The sequence below is a fragment of the Chrysochloris asiatica genome, unplaced genomic scaffold (genome assembly GCF_000296735.1).
Source record: "Chrysochloris asiatica unplaced genomic scaffold, ChrAsi1.0 scaffold00161, whole genome shotgun sequence".
Lineage (NCBI taxonomy): Eukaryota > Metazoa > Chordata > Mammalia > Afrosoricida > Chrysochloridae > Chrysochloris > Chrysochloris asiatica.
Window position 1 is genome coordinate 6,329,736 of NW_006408679.1, and position 15,750 is coordinate 6,345,485.

Below are 15,750 nucleotides of genomic sequence, written 5' to 3' on the forward strand. Positions count from 1 at the left end.
AAGATCAAAGACATCAGTTTGAGAACTAAGATGCACCCTACTCAAGCTAAGATATTATCTCTCACTTCATATGCATGTGAAAGTTGGACAGTGAATAAGGAAAATGGTAGAAGAATCAAGGCATTTGAATTATGGTGTTGATGAAGAATATTAAAAGTACCATGGCCTACCAGAAGAACAAACAAATCTGACTTGGAAGAAGCACAGCCAGAATGCTCCTTAGAAGTGAGCATGGCAAAACTTAGTCTCTCGTACTTTAGACATGTTGTCAGAAAGGACCAGTCCCTGAAGATGAATATCATTGTTGGTAAAGGGGAGGATCAGCCAAAAAATAGAAAGACCCCCCACAATGAGATGGATTGATGCTATGACGGCAACAGTGGGCTCAAACATAACAATTGTGAGGATGCAGCATGGCAGGGCAGTGTTTTCCTCTGTTGTGCATAGGATTGCTATGAGTCGGAGATGATTCACTGACACATAACAACAGCAGCAACAACACCTGAGCAAAATATTGAATGACTCATAAGAACATGGAAGGGATACGTAGAGGCACTGTACCAAAAAGAATTGGTTGATGTTCAGTCATTTCAGAAGATGTTACATGATCAAGAACCAATGGCATTGGAGGGAAAAGTCCAAGCTGCAATGAAGGCATTGGCAAAAAACAAGGCTCCAAACCCTTTAGACCTAGCCTCGATGGCTCAATAATCAGAATCTGACCAGAGGAAGATTGCAAAAAAATATAATTTTTTTTTTTTTGATAAAAGAAACAAGGGTAAATTGCTACAATTTGATGAACCTGACCTATACTCAGAGAGGTAGTTACTCTAAATACCAGCAGAGAGGGAAGGAGTCTTCACATCAAGTATCAATGCTATCCCCTCTGTACACAGAGTAAATAGGGACGGGCAACTTAGACATTTGGCTACCTAAAATGAGGGGGTGATAAAGGCATAAAGTGACAATCTTACAAGGTTTCAAGAGGGAGTTTAGTTTAAGAGTATGCGGGGAAAGAAAGAGTCCCCACTGAATAGCTGTAATCTTGTCTAAATGGGCGTGGTGAAAAGAGATGGGGATAAGATTCAATAGTGAATACTTGTTACCAGGACTAATTGAGACTGTTACAATTGTAAAGGTAGAAGTTTTGTAACAAAAACAGGGTAGTGGTTAATCTTACAGTCCAGAAACAGAGGACCCTAGGACCATCAAGGGAGAAGTGCACAAGCAGAATGTGGGACCTTATCCAGAGAAGCAGCAGCACCAGAGATGGGGGCATGGAAAGGGGGAGTGGCTGAGGACTCTAGATTCATGGACTAAGAAGAGAGGGACTAAGAGCTGGTGGCCAGGAGGCAGACTTGCAGAATGTGCTTTTTGGAGATGTAAATCATTATATATGCCTTAGTGGTTTTTATTTTGTTTTTTAAAAAAGCTAAAGTGGATAGAGGAAAATATTCTTAACTGATGGTACATGGAGGGGATTATAATCATTGTAATGAAACAAGGTGTGTGATTTGTTGAATATGAAACTGATGATATATCACTCAATCCACAATAAAAACCTTAAAAAAAACAAAAAAAAAAACAAGACTCTAGGAATTGATGGAATACAAATAGAAATGTTTCAACAAACCAATGCAGTGCTGGAGGCATTCACTTATCTCTGCCATGAAATTTGGAAGACAACTCCCTGGTCTATCAAGTGGAAGAGATCCATATTTGTTCACCTTCCAGAGACAGGTTATCCAACAGAATGCAGAAATCATTCAACAGTATCATTAATACCACATGCAAGTAAAATTTTGCTGAAGACAATTTAAAAATGGTCATAGCAGTACATAAACAGGCATATTCCAGAAATTCATTCCAGATTCACAAGTGCATGTGGAATGAGGGCTATCGTTGCTGATGTCAGATAGATCTTGACTGAAAGCAGAGAATGCCCCAAAGATTTTTACTTGTGCTTTAGTAACTACGAAAAGGCATTTGACTGTACGGATCATAACAAACTATGGATAACATTGCAAATAATGGATCTTCCAGAGAAGCTCTGGTGGCATAGTGGTTATGAGTTGGGCTACTAATCTCAAGGTCAGCAGTTTGGAACTGACAGGTGTTCTGTGGGAAAAAAATGAGGCTTTCTGCTCCTGTAAAGATTTATAGCCTCAGAGAGGCAGCAATGAAGATATGGGCTGAGTTCGACCACATTCCATAGACTCCCATTGATCTGGAGATGAGAGAAAGAAGAGAAAGGGCTGGTTGGTCTGAAATATGGTGAGATCTGGGACCTCCTGAGTCCATGGACAAGGACATAGCCACAGAGGCCTAGAGCTGAGAGCAAAGTGTCCAGCTGATATGAAGTGAGGGCAGATGCACAAGAATGCCCAAACTTGCAGATAGAACTCATTTGACCTAGCTTCGATGGCTTGATGATCAGAACTTGACTAGAGGAAAATTTTTTTTAAATTTTATAAAGAAAACAAGTGTAAATTGTTACAATTTGAGAAACTTGACCTATACTTATGGATGCAGTAGCTCAAAATTCCAACTGAAAGGGAAGGAATCTTCACAGTAAGAATCAATCCTAGTGGCCTGGCAGTGGGCAGTGTTGTGGTAGACATACCTAGAGAGGGCTATTGGGTCGTGGAGTCAGAACTGCTCTTGGGGCATGAGCTGAGGGGACAATGCTGAGGCCACAAGTATTACATAGAGATTGATGGAAGCAGAAACCCAAACTCTTCCCCTGATGGAAGCAGAAACCCAAAGCTCTCTTGCCTTTCAGAGGGCTCCCTACAGGTAAGGCATCGGTAATGGATTGGCAGGCAACCTGGACCCCCAAATCACAGAATACCACCTCCTGAAACGCCTCCAGAAATTTGGCAAAGTAAAGCAGTTTGACCTCCTCTTCCATAAGTCAGGTGCTTCAGAGGGACAACCTTGGGGTTACTGTTTTGTTAACTTTGAAACTAAGCAGGAAGCAGAACAAGCCATCCAATGTCTTAATGGCAAGCTGGCTCTATCTAAGAAGCTGGTGGAGTGATGGGCCCATGCTCAAGTAAAGAGATATGATGATAACAAAAATGATAAGATCCTTGCAATCACTCTTGAGCCATCCTCTAGCACCGAGCCCACTCAATCTAACCTAAGCATCACTGCAAAGATAAAAGCCATTGAAGCAAAGCTGAAAATGATGGCAGAAAACCCTGATGCAGAATATCCAGCAACACTGGTTTATTCCTACTTTAAGCCATCAGATAAAAAAAGGACTACTATTCTAGAACCATCTCGAAGATGATGGTTGTGAATTACTATGGCAGCAAAAGCAAATGGGTCTCCACACCTGAAATACTCTGCTTTTGTACTCTGTAGATGTGAATAGTAAATTCAACAGAGCACCATCACATGTTAGAGTTTGGTAAGAGAACATTTTGAGTTTTCTTAAGGATGTTTCTCCCCTGAAGTGTATGTGGAATTGAGAATACATTCAGGATAAATAGGATTTTATCCAAAACTGGATGCTTTAGTTGGCTGGTTAGTTTGGCTTTGTATCTCCAGAAACATAAAGCATGCCAGGGAGAAAAGAAAACATAGAAAATGTTATTATTTAAATCAGGAAACTAAAATTATTAAGTCTTTCTTTAAATAAAAAGAAAAATAAGTCATTTTCTTGTGCTTTAGTATCTTTAGAACATAAAGGGAAAGAGACAGGGAGGGAAGTGAGAGGTTTTAAAACATATTCCAAAGTGTTCCAGAATTTACCATGGAAATCCCTCCAAAAAAGAAAACGTTCTTGGAAAAATGGAGCTGGTTTTGAAGCAAATGTGAGAATCTGTTTAAGAATAATGCTTATCATTTCAAAATCCCAATTAGGAAAACATGGTGTATATCTTCAAATTGTTGTAATTGACAAAACTGTAAAATCAAATTTCACTTTTTACACAATAGGAGTTCATTTGGAAATCCAACTTTTTTTCTTTTGTAATCCTTTTTTTTAATTATTGAAATTATCCTACTTTCTATAATACCAAATGCTGTTATTAATGTGGGGCTTTTTAAATTGCACTTACTGCGTGAGATTGTTTTTATAGCATGAGAATGTTCTACTTGGAATTGTATCATGGTCAACCTTAATAGAAAAGCAAAATTTCATTGAAAATAGCAGTTGCTATATTGATAGCTCTCACACATTTTATTTCCTAATTATTGTGTAGGATTCTGAGGTTGTACTGTCCTGTGAGGGGTGGAGTTTGGAGTACATGGAATGGGCACACAGAGTCAGTAGAGTATCAAGAACTTTGACACCAATATTTGTAATGACCTCATGATTTATGTCCTTTAACAGCTTTGAAGACACATGACTTTAAAATGAAGGTTTGTTCATAGAGCATCTTTCTCCATAGATTTTTTTTTTTTTTTTTTTGCTTCTTTGAACACTCTAAATAGAACAGTATAGAGAAATAAATACATCAACAGCTTTTAAGATCTTCTTTAGTCAGTACATTTTTTGGTCATTTTGGTGCCAAGTATGACAGGCTATTTCATTAGGCAAGCTATTGTCCTTTGCCAGGTAAATCACTGTTGCTCCTGATGCCATTCTTGGTGATTACTAACTGTTTACTAGTATCGTTACTATCAAGAGGAAGCTTTCATTATAAAACTGAAGTATTCTTGTGAGCGTAAAATGAAATTTAAGATACAAATCAAAACTTTAGCATATTAAAGTTCTAGAATTCATAGACTGACTCAGAGAAATTCTTATCACTTTTCCCAAAATATCTAGATACAAAACACTTTCTGCCTTTATAAGCTCTATCTGTAATATAAGTATCCGTCCTCTCACTTAGAGAAGAGTTCAGGGAGGTGGGGGCACCATTTCCCATTTTTCTGGTGACTTTTTAAAGTATAGAATTCACCATTTTAGCCTTAAATATCAAAGGGTTATGGTGGAGTGGGATTTATTAATGCAAAATAGCCTTCGATTTTTAATAGGAATTTAGAAAAAAAAACTTTGAACTGTAGAGTTGTTTTCTGCAGAAACCAGATCTATTTATTTGTATTTTAAGCAATGTTTATCATTTGTACCAATTCTTATTCCTTTATGTGAATAAATGCAAGACGGTGTTTAAAAAAAAGAATCAATCTTATCCCCTCTGCACACAGGGTTGAGAGGGAAGGACAACTTAGACATTGGCTACCTAAAATGGGAGAGCAATAAAGGCACGAAGTGGCTGGCTTACAAGTTTTCAAGAGCGAGTTAAGTTTCAGAGTGTGCAGTGGATGGTAGAATAGTTTACATCTTGTCTAGATGGGTGTGGTGAAAGGAGATAGAGATAAGATTCTCAAGATTCAATAGTGAGTAATTGTTATCATGACTAATTGCAATTGTCACAACTGTAAAGGTAGAAATTTTATAACAAAAAGGGGGGAGTAGTTAATCTTATATTCCAGGAACAGAGGCCCCAGGACCATCAAGGGAGAAGAGCATGAGCGGCATGTGGAACCCTATCCAGAGAAGCAGCAACACCAGAGATGGAGGCAGAGATGAGGGCATGGAGAGAGAGAGCAGCTGAGAACTCCAGACTCCTAGAAAGAGAAAGGCTGTGTGTCGACGGCCAGGAGGCAGGTTTGCAGAATGTGCCCTGTGGTTGTTTAAATTATTATATATTCCTGAGTGTTTTTGTGTACATTAAAAAACAACAACAACAAAAAACCCAACAAGAACAACAACCAGAGGGAATAGAAGCAAATACAGTTGAATGATGATGCATGGAGGGGATTGTAATCATTGCAGTGAATGGAATACAATAGTATGAGTGTAAAACTGATGTTCTCCCATGTAAACTATCACTCAGTTCACAATAAAAGCTTTTTAAAAAGATTTATAGTCTTGGACACCCTATACAGGGTGGCTATGAGTCAACACATAGCCTAACAACAACCAACCAACCAACTAACCAACAAGAACACTGAATTGTGCTCATGAGGAACCTGTACATAGACCAAGAAACGGCCATTTGAACAGAACGAGGAGACACTGAATGGTTTAAAATCATGGTTGTATCCTTTCACCATACTTATTCAATTTGTATGCTGAGAAAATAATCCAAGAAACTGGATTATATGAAGAAGATCATGGCATCTGGATTGGAGAAAGACCCATTAACAATCTTCAGTATGCAGGCGAAACAACCTTGCTTGCTAGAAGTGAAGAGCATGAAAGAATACAGCCTTCAGTATGGATTGCACCTCAATGTAAAGAAAACAAAAATCCTCACCACTGGACCAATAAATGTTGTTGTTAAGTGCCATTGAGTATAAGGTTTCTGAGGAGCAGCTGGTAGGTTTGAACCATAGACCTTGCGGTCCATGCCAACTTTAGAGTACAATGCTTTATCCTACAGTGACACACCAGGACTTCAGACTAATAAATAGCATCATGATAAATGGAGAATATCATGCTTGGTAAAGTGGAGAGTCAGGGAGAAAGAGGAAGACTCCCAGTGAGATGGACTGGCACAGTGACAGCAACAATGAGTGGGAATCTATTTGATGGCACCTAACAACAAGATATCTCTACATTTTTATTAAAATGAATGAACAAACAAAACAATAAGAAACAGTTACTGTTAAGTTTGTTCTGCCTCATGGCCACCCTATGTATATCACAATAAAATTTTTGATCATAGAGTTTTCAGTGGCTGATTTTTCAGAAGTAGATTGGCAAGCCTCTGAGTGGATTCAAACCTCCAATCTTTCAGTTAGTAGATGTGCACATTAACTCTTTGTACAAGCCAGGGACTCCACACAGTTACTAGAAAGGCTAAAATGAAAAAGCATGATCATCCCAAGTGCTGGTGAGGACGTAAACTAACAGGAATTCTTATAACTTACTGATGGCAATTGAAGATGGTACAACTACTTTGGAAAACCCTTTGGCCACTTCATAAAAAATTGCGTATTGACCTGCTGCCATCCACTGATGGTTATTTGCTTAAGTGCAATGAAAACATACTCAAAAATGTTCATAACAACTTTGTTTTTAATAGTCCAAAACTGGTGACAACCCAAATGCCCATCAACAGATTAATGGATGAATTAATTTTGTACGATGTCCATTCATTACTGGGTGTCACTGAGTTGATTCCAGTTCATAGAGATTCCATGTGACAGAGAGGAACGGCCCACTTCAGGTTTGCCAGGTTGTAATCTTCCTGGGAGCAGATTCCTCAGAGCTTCTGAATGGATTAGAATTGACCACCTTTTGGTTATCAGCTAAGTATATAGCCATTTTGCCAGGAACAAAGTATTGATATATATAAGAACTTCAAAATAAGTATATGGAGTAAAAGAAGGCAAGCATTCAACCCCCCTCCCCCCCAAAAAAAAGAGTGCATCGTATATGCTTTCATTTATATAAAATCCTAGAAAATACAAACTAACCAATAATGACAGAAAGCAGATCTGTAGCTGCCTGGGAATGGGGGCAGGGAGGAAAGGAAGGTAAGATTTTAATAGGGCATAAGGAAATGTCTGAGAGTGATGGATATAGTCATTATCGTCAATGTGGTGACCTTTTCACTGGTTTATGCATATGTCAAAATTGTACACTTTAGATAAACACAGCCTATGGTCTGTCAATTATACCTCAATATAGAAGGCAGAAAAATGCCATCCCCAATGAGACCCACATCCATATTCTATGACAGTGTTACTTTCATGGCAAAGAAAATTAAAGTTGCTGGTCAGCTGACCTCTTAAGAGGAAGATTATCCATATGGATTCAGTATGCTGAGGACTTCAAAAGGTTCATGGCAAAATGGAATTGAAAGATAATGGAATTTTTCCATGGATTTTTAAAAGCCCTCTCAAAATTGTATTGTTGTTTTTAAGTATCATTGTGTCAGTTCCAACTCATAACAACCCTATGTACATCAGAATGAAACATTGTCTGGTTCTGCCCCATTCTCACAACTGTTTTGTCTGGGCCCATTATTACTGCCACTGTGTGTATTACTGCCACTTTACTAAACATGATGTCCTTCTCCAGGTTTGGGAGCCATTCAAAATATGCCTAAGGAAGAGCTGCCTCCTCAATTAGAATTGACCATGATGGTGTGAATGGAGTAAAGCTTTGGGGAACTTCCTTTGCTGATGGAGCAAACTCAAAATGGGAAGAACCAGCTGCAAACATTCACTGATAATCAGATCATGGAATGTATGACATATGACTCTAGGAAAATAAGAAGTTGTTAAAAATGAAATGGGACACATAAAGATTTATATCCAAGCCACTAATGAGCTCAAGTAGATGGGTATTGGCCTGTTAAAATCTGATAATCATATGGATTATTATGCCTGGAATGACAAATTCAAGAAACCATGCCACATTCATCATCAAAAAGAACATTTCAAGATCTATCTTAAAATTATATAATTTCAAATGCCTACAAGGAAGACAGTTGGATAAGCTGGACAGTGAATAAGATCAAACAAGAATTGATGCATTTGAGTTATGTTATTGGAGGAGAATATTAAAGTACCATGGACTGCCAAAAGAATCAACAAATTTGTGTTGGAAGAAGTACAGCCAGAATTCTCCTTGTAAGACAGGATGGCCAGTCTTCGTCTCTCATACTTTGGACATACTGTCAAGAGGGATCAGTCTCTGGAGAAGGATATCATATTTGGTAAAGTGGAGGGTTGGAGAAAAAGAGGAAGACCCTCAATGAGGTGGATTGGCACAGTGGCAACAGGAATGAGCTCAGGAGTAGCAATGAACTGTGAGTTTGGCGCAGAACCAAGCAGTGTTTTGTTTTGTTGTGCATAGGGTTGCTATGAGTTGATACCAACCTGAAAGCACCTAACAGCAACAAGGAATACCAGTTAATACCACTATTATTCAAATTTACGGACCAACCACTAAAGCCAATGATGATGAAACTGAAGAATTCCATCAACTTCTTCAGTCTGAAATTGATCAAACATGCAATCAGGGTGGATTGATAATTATTGGTGATTGGAATGTGATGGTTGGAAACAAAGAAGAAGGACTAGTAGTTGGAAAATATGGCCTTGGTGATAGAAATGATGCTGGAAATGACATCATAGAAATTTGCAACATTAATGACTTAGTCACTGCAAACACATTTTAAAAACAACTTTAAAAATGTAATGCACCAGGTAGAATACACAAGAATCAAATTGACTATTGAATGTAAAACTTTTTATCTTGTCTATAAACATTCAATCAAGTTGCAATAAAAAGTTAAAGAACAAAACAAAACAATAATGGATCTATGGCAGGAGACAGTAGAAAAACTCCAACCAAAACAAAGCCAGGGGCAGACTGTGGAAAAGACCAGCAATTGCTCATGTACAAGTTTAGACTGAAGCTGGAGAAAATGTAAACAAGTCCACGAGAGCCAAAAATATGAGCTTGAATATATCCCACCTGAATTTAGAGACCATCTAAATTTGATGAATTAGATACTAATGACCAAAGACCTGAAAAGCTGTGGGATGACATTAAGAACATCACACAGGAAGAAAGGAAAAGGTCATTAAAAAGATATGAAAGTAGAGAACCCTAGGACCATCAAGAGAAAATAGCACAAGTGGAATGTGGGACACTATCCAGAGAAGCAGTCAGAGAAGGAGGCAGAGATGAGGTCATAGAGAGACAGAGCAGCTGAGGACTCTAAACTCATGGAAAGAGAAAGGCTGTGTGCTGGATGCCCTTTGGTTATTTAAATGATTATGTATTCCTGAGTGTTTTTGTATACATACAAAAATAACAACAACAAAAAAAGTGAGGGAATAGAAGCCAATACTGTTGAATGATGATGCATGGTGGGGATTGTAATCATTGCAAAGAAATGACGAGTGTACAACCAATGTTTTCCCATGTAAACTATCACTCAATTCACAATAAAAACTTAAAAACAAACAAAAGGTATGAAAGAAAGAAAAGACCAAAATGGATGTCAGAAGAGTCTCTGAAACTTACTTTCCAGTATAGAGGAGCTAAAGAGAATGGAAGAAATGAAGAAGTAAAAGAGTTGAACTGAAAGGAGCCAAAGTATTATAATGAAATGTGTAAATGACCCGAAAATAGAAAACCAAAAGGGAAGAACATATTCAGCATCTCTCAAGCTGAGAGAATTGAAGAAGCCTCAACTTTCAATACTGAAGGATTCTATGGACAAAATGGAGTCCTGATGTGGTGCTGTGGGATAATGCACTGGACCAAAAGGTCGGTTTGAACTGCGAGGTCATGGGTTCAAACTCACCAGCCTCTCCTTGGAAACCCTATACAGGGTCACTATGAGTTGGAAATGAATTGAAGATACTTAACAACAACAACATGTGCAAGATACTGAAGGAAGAAGTCTGGGCTACACTGAAGGCACAGGCAAAAAACAGAATACAAATGGAAATATTTCAACAAACTGATGCAACACTGGAGGCACTCACTCATCTATGCCAAGAAGTTTAGAAGACAGTTTACCTGGTCAAACAAATGGAAGAGATCCATACTTGTGCCCATTCCAAAGACAGGTAACCCAACAGAATGCTGATCTCATCAAACAATATCAGTATTATCACATGCTAGTAAAATTTTGGTGAAGATAATTGAAAACAGTTGCAACTATACATGGACAGGGAACTGCCAGAAATTCAGGCTGGATTCAGAAGAGGATGTAAGAATAGGGATATCATTGCTGACATCTGATGGATCTTGACTGAAATCAGAGAAGGCCAGAAAGATGTTAACTTGTGCTTTATTGACTTTGCAAAGGCTTCCGACTATGTGTATCATGGCAAGCTCTAGATAACATTGGGAAGAATGGGTTTTCAGAACACTTGACTGCACTCATGACGAAGCTGTACACAGACCAAGAGGCAGTCATTCAAACAAAGCAAGGGATATGGAATGGTTTAAAAAGTGTTCACTAGGGATTTATTCTTTTACCATACTTATTCAAACTAATCTGAGAAGCTGGATTATTTGAAGAAGAACATGGCGTCAGGATTGGAGGAAAACTCATCAACAGCCTGCGGTATGTGGATGAAATGACCTTGCTTGCTGAAAGCGAAAGGACTTAAAATATGTACTGATAAAAGTGATAGACTACAACCTTCAATATGGATTATACCTCAATGTAGTGAAAACAAAGACCCTCACAATTGGACTCATAAATGATATCATTATAAACAGAAAAAAGACTGAAGTTGTCAAAGACTCCATTTTGATTGGCTCCACAATCAATACTCATGGAAGCAGAAGTCAAGATTTAATCAAATGTACGCATAAGTACTCTTTAAAGTGTTCAAGAACAAAGATATCAGTTTGAGGACTAAGGTGCACCTGACTTAAGCCATGGTATTTTCAGTAGCCCCATATACAGGAACTCTGGTAGTGTAATGGTTACGAATCAGGCTGCGAACCTCAAAGTCAGCAGTATGAAACTACCAGCTATTTCGCGGGAGAAAGATGAGGCTTTCTGCTCCCATAAAGATTTACAGCCTTGGAAACCCTGTACTGGGTCGCTATGAGTTGAAACTGACTCCATGGCACATAACAACAACAACTATATGCACGAGTCCTGGTGTGGTGCTGTGGGCTAATGTGTCAGACTGCAAAGTCATTTGAACTGCAGGGTTGGTGGTCCAAGCTCACCAGCTGCTCCTTAGAAGTCTTGTACAGAGTTGCTATGGATCAGAATTGACTCGACAGCACTTAACAACAACTTAACAATATGCATGTGAAAGTTGGATAAAAAATAAGGAAAAGAGTAGGAGAATTGATGCATTTGAGTTGGTGAAGAATATTGAAAGTACCATGGGCGGCCAAAAGAACAAATAATTCTGTGTTGGAAAACGTACAGCCAGAAAGTTCCTTAGAAGTCAAGATGGCTAGACTTCTTCTCCCATACTTCAGACATGTTATCAGGAAGGACTAGTCCCTAGAGAAGGACATCATCTTGGTGAAGTGGAGATTCAGCAAAAAAGAGGAAGACCCCCAATGAGGTGGATTGGCACAGTGTCAGTGGGGTTATTTGTTTTTACCTATAAGTTGTATAAAACTTCATATACACGTGAAAGTTGGACAATAAATAAGGAAGACCATGGAAGAATTGATCTTTTGAGTTACGGTGTTGGAGGAGAACAATGAAAGTGCCATGGGCTGCCAAAAGAACCAACAGATCTGTGTTAGAAGAAGTGCAACCAGAGTGCTCCTTGGAGACCAAGGTGGCCAAACTTCATCTTTCATACTTTGGACATATTGTCAGGAGGGACCAGTCACTGGAGAAGGATATCATGTTTGGTAAGGTGGAGGGTCAGAGAAAAAGAGGAAGACCCCCAGCAAGATGGATTGGCCAAGTGGCAGCATCAATGGGCTCAAGTGTGGCAACAATTGTGAGGTTGGCCCAGAACTGGGCAGTGTTTCGTTCTGTTGTGCATAGGGTCTCTATGAGTCAGTATTGACTGGATGGCACCTAACAACAACAACAAAAGTTGTACATATGATCATTTTTATGCATGTGGTATTTCTAGAAAGAAACTCACTTGGAAAGTTGACTTCTTAAAAGTACAACCATGTGTACTTTTAAAAAGAAGCTACGTTTTACTAGAGTGAAAGTTTATTTTTACAGATGTTTAATTAAAATACAACTGAAGTGTTGATTCAGTTTCTTGCAACCTAATTTCCTACTACTGGTTATAATCTTATACAATTTACAAAGTATTTTCACATAGGTAGCAGGCATTTCCCTAGACTCTTCGGCCTCTGCAGACAGTCAGATTTTGATGTAATAATAAGTCTGCTATTCCTCAGAGTCCTCTTTCAAATGACTGAGTCCTCTCCATCCCAGCATGCCTTTTAGCTGCAAAACTCTGTGGAGTGACTTACTTGTTCCTCAATTATCTCAGTGTGTAATGCTGCTCCTGCTACTCAAAGCCATACCCATACATTCTGCCTGCCCCCTCTGGAGGTCTGTCCTCACAGTGGCAAGGACCCTCTGCTCGATGGTACAATGAGTGGGCAGCTAGATCATCTCAAGTCCCAAACTACTAAGTTAACTGCTGGAGTCCTGGCCACCAGCAAGTCACACCCTGTGTGAATCTTGGGCCATTTGGGTTACTAGAATGTAGATCCTGTTCTCTTTCCTCTTCCAGTGTTGGGGCAGATGGCCAGCCCCCCTCACTGTATTTTGCTCAATCCTTGCTGTTTCCTGAAAAGCACCTTGTTCTTTCCCACTTTTCCTCAGCCACTAGCTTTAGAGCTGAGTCAGCCATTGTGACCCACATCCCTTTGATTCTCTGTGAACTTTCACCTCACATCTATAATTACCGTCTCCACAGCAATCCTGTGAAGTAGGGAAGGCAGGCATTATTCATCCCAATTAAAGGCAAAACTGAGGCTTACAGAGTCAAGAAGGGCTCTGAGCAAGCGTAATTCTGTGAAGGAATGACTTGAATCAAAGATTGTTTGAGGTAAGACCAGACAGCTACTTGGCTTGGGAAACGAAAGCCTTAAAGAAAGTCAAGGGGAACTGGGCTTCTGAGCCAGTATAAACTTGGATCCCTGAAAGAGACTCAGACTTTTCCAGAGGTTCTGCTCTGTATGTACAATCAACAGAAAATTATTCTGGGTGAGCAAAGGGTCTGACTTAGACCCTGTGTAAAATCATTGTAAGCTGGCTGCATTACCCTCAAGTCTATTCCAACTCATGAGAACCTATAGATTACAGAGTCCTGCTGTTCCAAATGGGTGTGGGGGCTGTAGTCATTCAGTATGGAAGCAGATTGCACAGCCTTTCTTCCACAGCCCTGCAGGGTGGGTTCAAACCATTACCCTTTAGATCAAGTAGTAGAGAGCAAAGTGTTTGGCCCACTAAGGGACCTAAAAATAATTGCACACATCCACAGTTATCAAAGGAACTCTGGTAGCATAGTGGTTACGAATTGGGCTGCGAACTTTAATGTCAGCAGTTCGAAACTGGCAGCTATTCTGTGGGAGAAAGATGAGGCTTTCTGCTCCCATAAAGATTTATAGCCTCGAAAACCCTGTACAGGGTCGCTATGAGTTGGAACCGACTTCATGGCACATCATGACAAAGACTGTTACCAAGGGAATTCTGACTTGTGATGACTTTATATAAGGTTCCCCAAACTAAATCTTCAGGGAGCAGAGAGCCTCATTTTTCACTCATGGAACAGCTGGTAGCTTTGAACCAATCACCTTGTGGTTAGCAGCCCAATGCCTAACCCACAGAATCACCAGGGCTCCTTGCAGCCACCCTTTATTGAACGCTTACTGTGGACCTGGCTCTGGACTAAATGCTTGCCACATACTATCTCCCTTATTCTCACAGTAACCTGAGACAGAAGTATTGCCTCCCTCTTTACACATGAAAAAACTGATGCCCAGTTCCTCACAGCTGGTATGTGACAGAGGTGGCTTCTAATGCAGTTCTGTGTGATAATGAACCAGTGATTTTAGCCACTCCACTGTATTTCCTTTCAGGGACTAAGTTTCTTGAACACCTCATGGACTTACGGGCTTTTCGTCAGGGGTAGAGTTATACTATACATGTGGACTTAGTGATCTCTAGCTAAAGGGACTCATTTCCCCCTGCTTATGTCTCAGAAACATTTTTAGCAGAAACTCAGCAGGCCTTTGAGACCTCTAAGATCTATTTGTTGTTGCTCCTGCAGTTCTTGGGAAGCTCTAGAGGTTTTATTCCAACCTGTTGTTTGCTAACTGAAAGGTTCATGGTTTAAGTGTAACTAGAGGTACCTTGGAGAAATGGCCTGGAGATCTACTTCTGAAAAGTCAATGATTGAAAACCCTATGGAGCACAGTTCTACTCTAACACACGTGGGGTTGTCATGTTCCTTCCCACTTTTCCTCAGCCACTGGCTCTACAGTTGAGTCAAACATTGTAACCCATATCTCATGTTTTCTCTGTGAACTTTCACCTCACACATTCAGTAACGATTGATTTCCACAGCAATCCTGTGAAGAACGGAAGATAGGCATTCTTAATTCCACTTAAAGGCAAAACAGAGGCTCATAGAGAGTCAAGAAGGGCTCTGAGCAACCATACATCTGTGAAGGAATGATTTGAATCAAAGATTGTTTTTATGGTTGCCTAGAACTTTTGGTAGCTTTGAATTTGGAGAAGAAATCTGCTAATTGATGGATATCTATGTATTTATGTCCATATAAAGAAACATGTATGTTGTTAAATGCTGTCGAGTAGGTTCCAGCTCATTGCAATCCTATATAGGGTTTCCAAGGAGCTGCTGGTGCGTTTGAACCACAAACCTTGCAGTTAGCAGTCCAGTGCTTCTCTTACAGTGCCATACCAAGTATGCTGCCCCCAAAACCCTCTCCCAGGGTGCATGTAATTCTAAGAAATGATGAAACTCTTCTTGAGAGTTTTTAATGCAGTTACTCATTGCTCTAAAGAGCCCTGTGGGCATAGTGGGTTAAATGTTGGGCTGCTAATCACAAGGGCGGTGGTTCAAACCCACTAGCCACTCTACGGAAGAAAGGTGAGACTGTCTGCTCTTTTTTTTTTAATGTTTTATTGTGAATTATATGATAGTTTACATGGGAAAACTTTAGTTTTACATTCATTCCATCGTATATCATCTCACTGCCATGGTTCCAATCCCCTCCATGCATCATCAACCACCCAAAGGGTATATCCCAGAAACCCGCCCCCTATACTTACCCCT

General features: G+C 39.6%; 1 pseudogene; it reads left to right on the plus strand.

Moving 5' to 3' along the window:
* The first annotated feature begins 2,716 nt into the window (after nt 1-2,716).
* LOC102827323 lies at nt 2,717-3,295 on the plus strand (annotated as a pseudogene).
* Nucleotides 3,296-15,750: the final 12,455 nt, after the last annotated feature.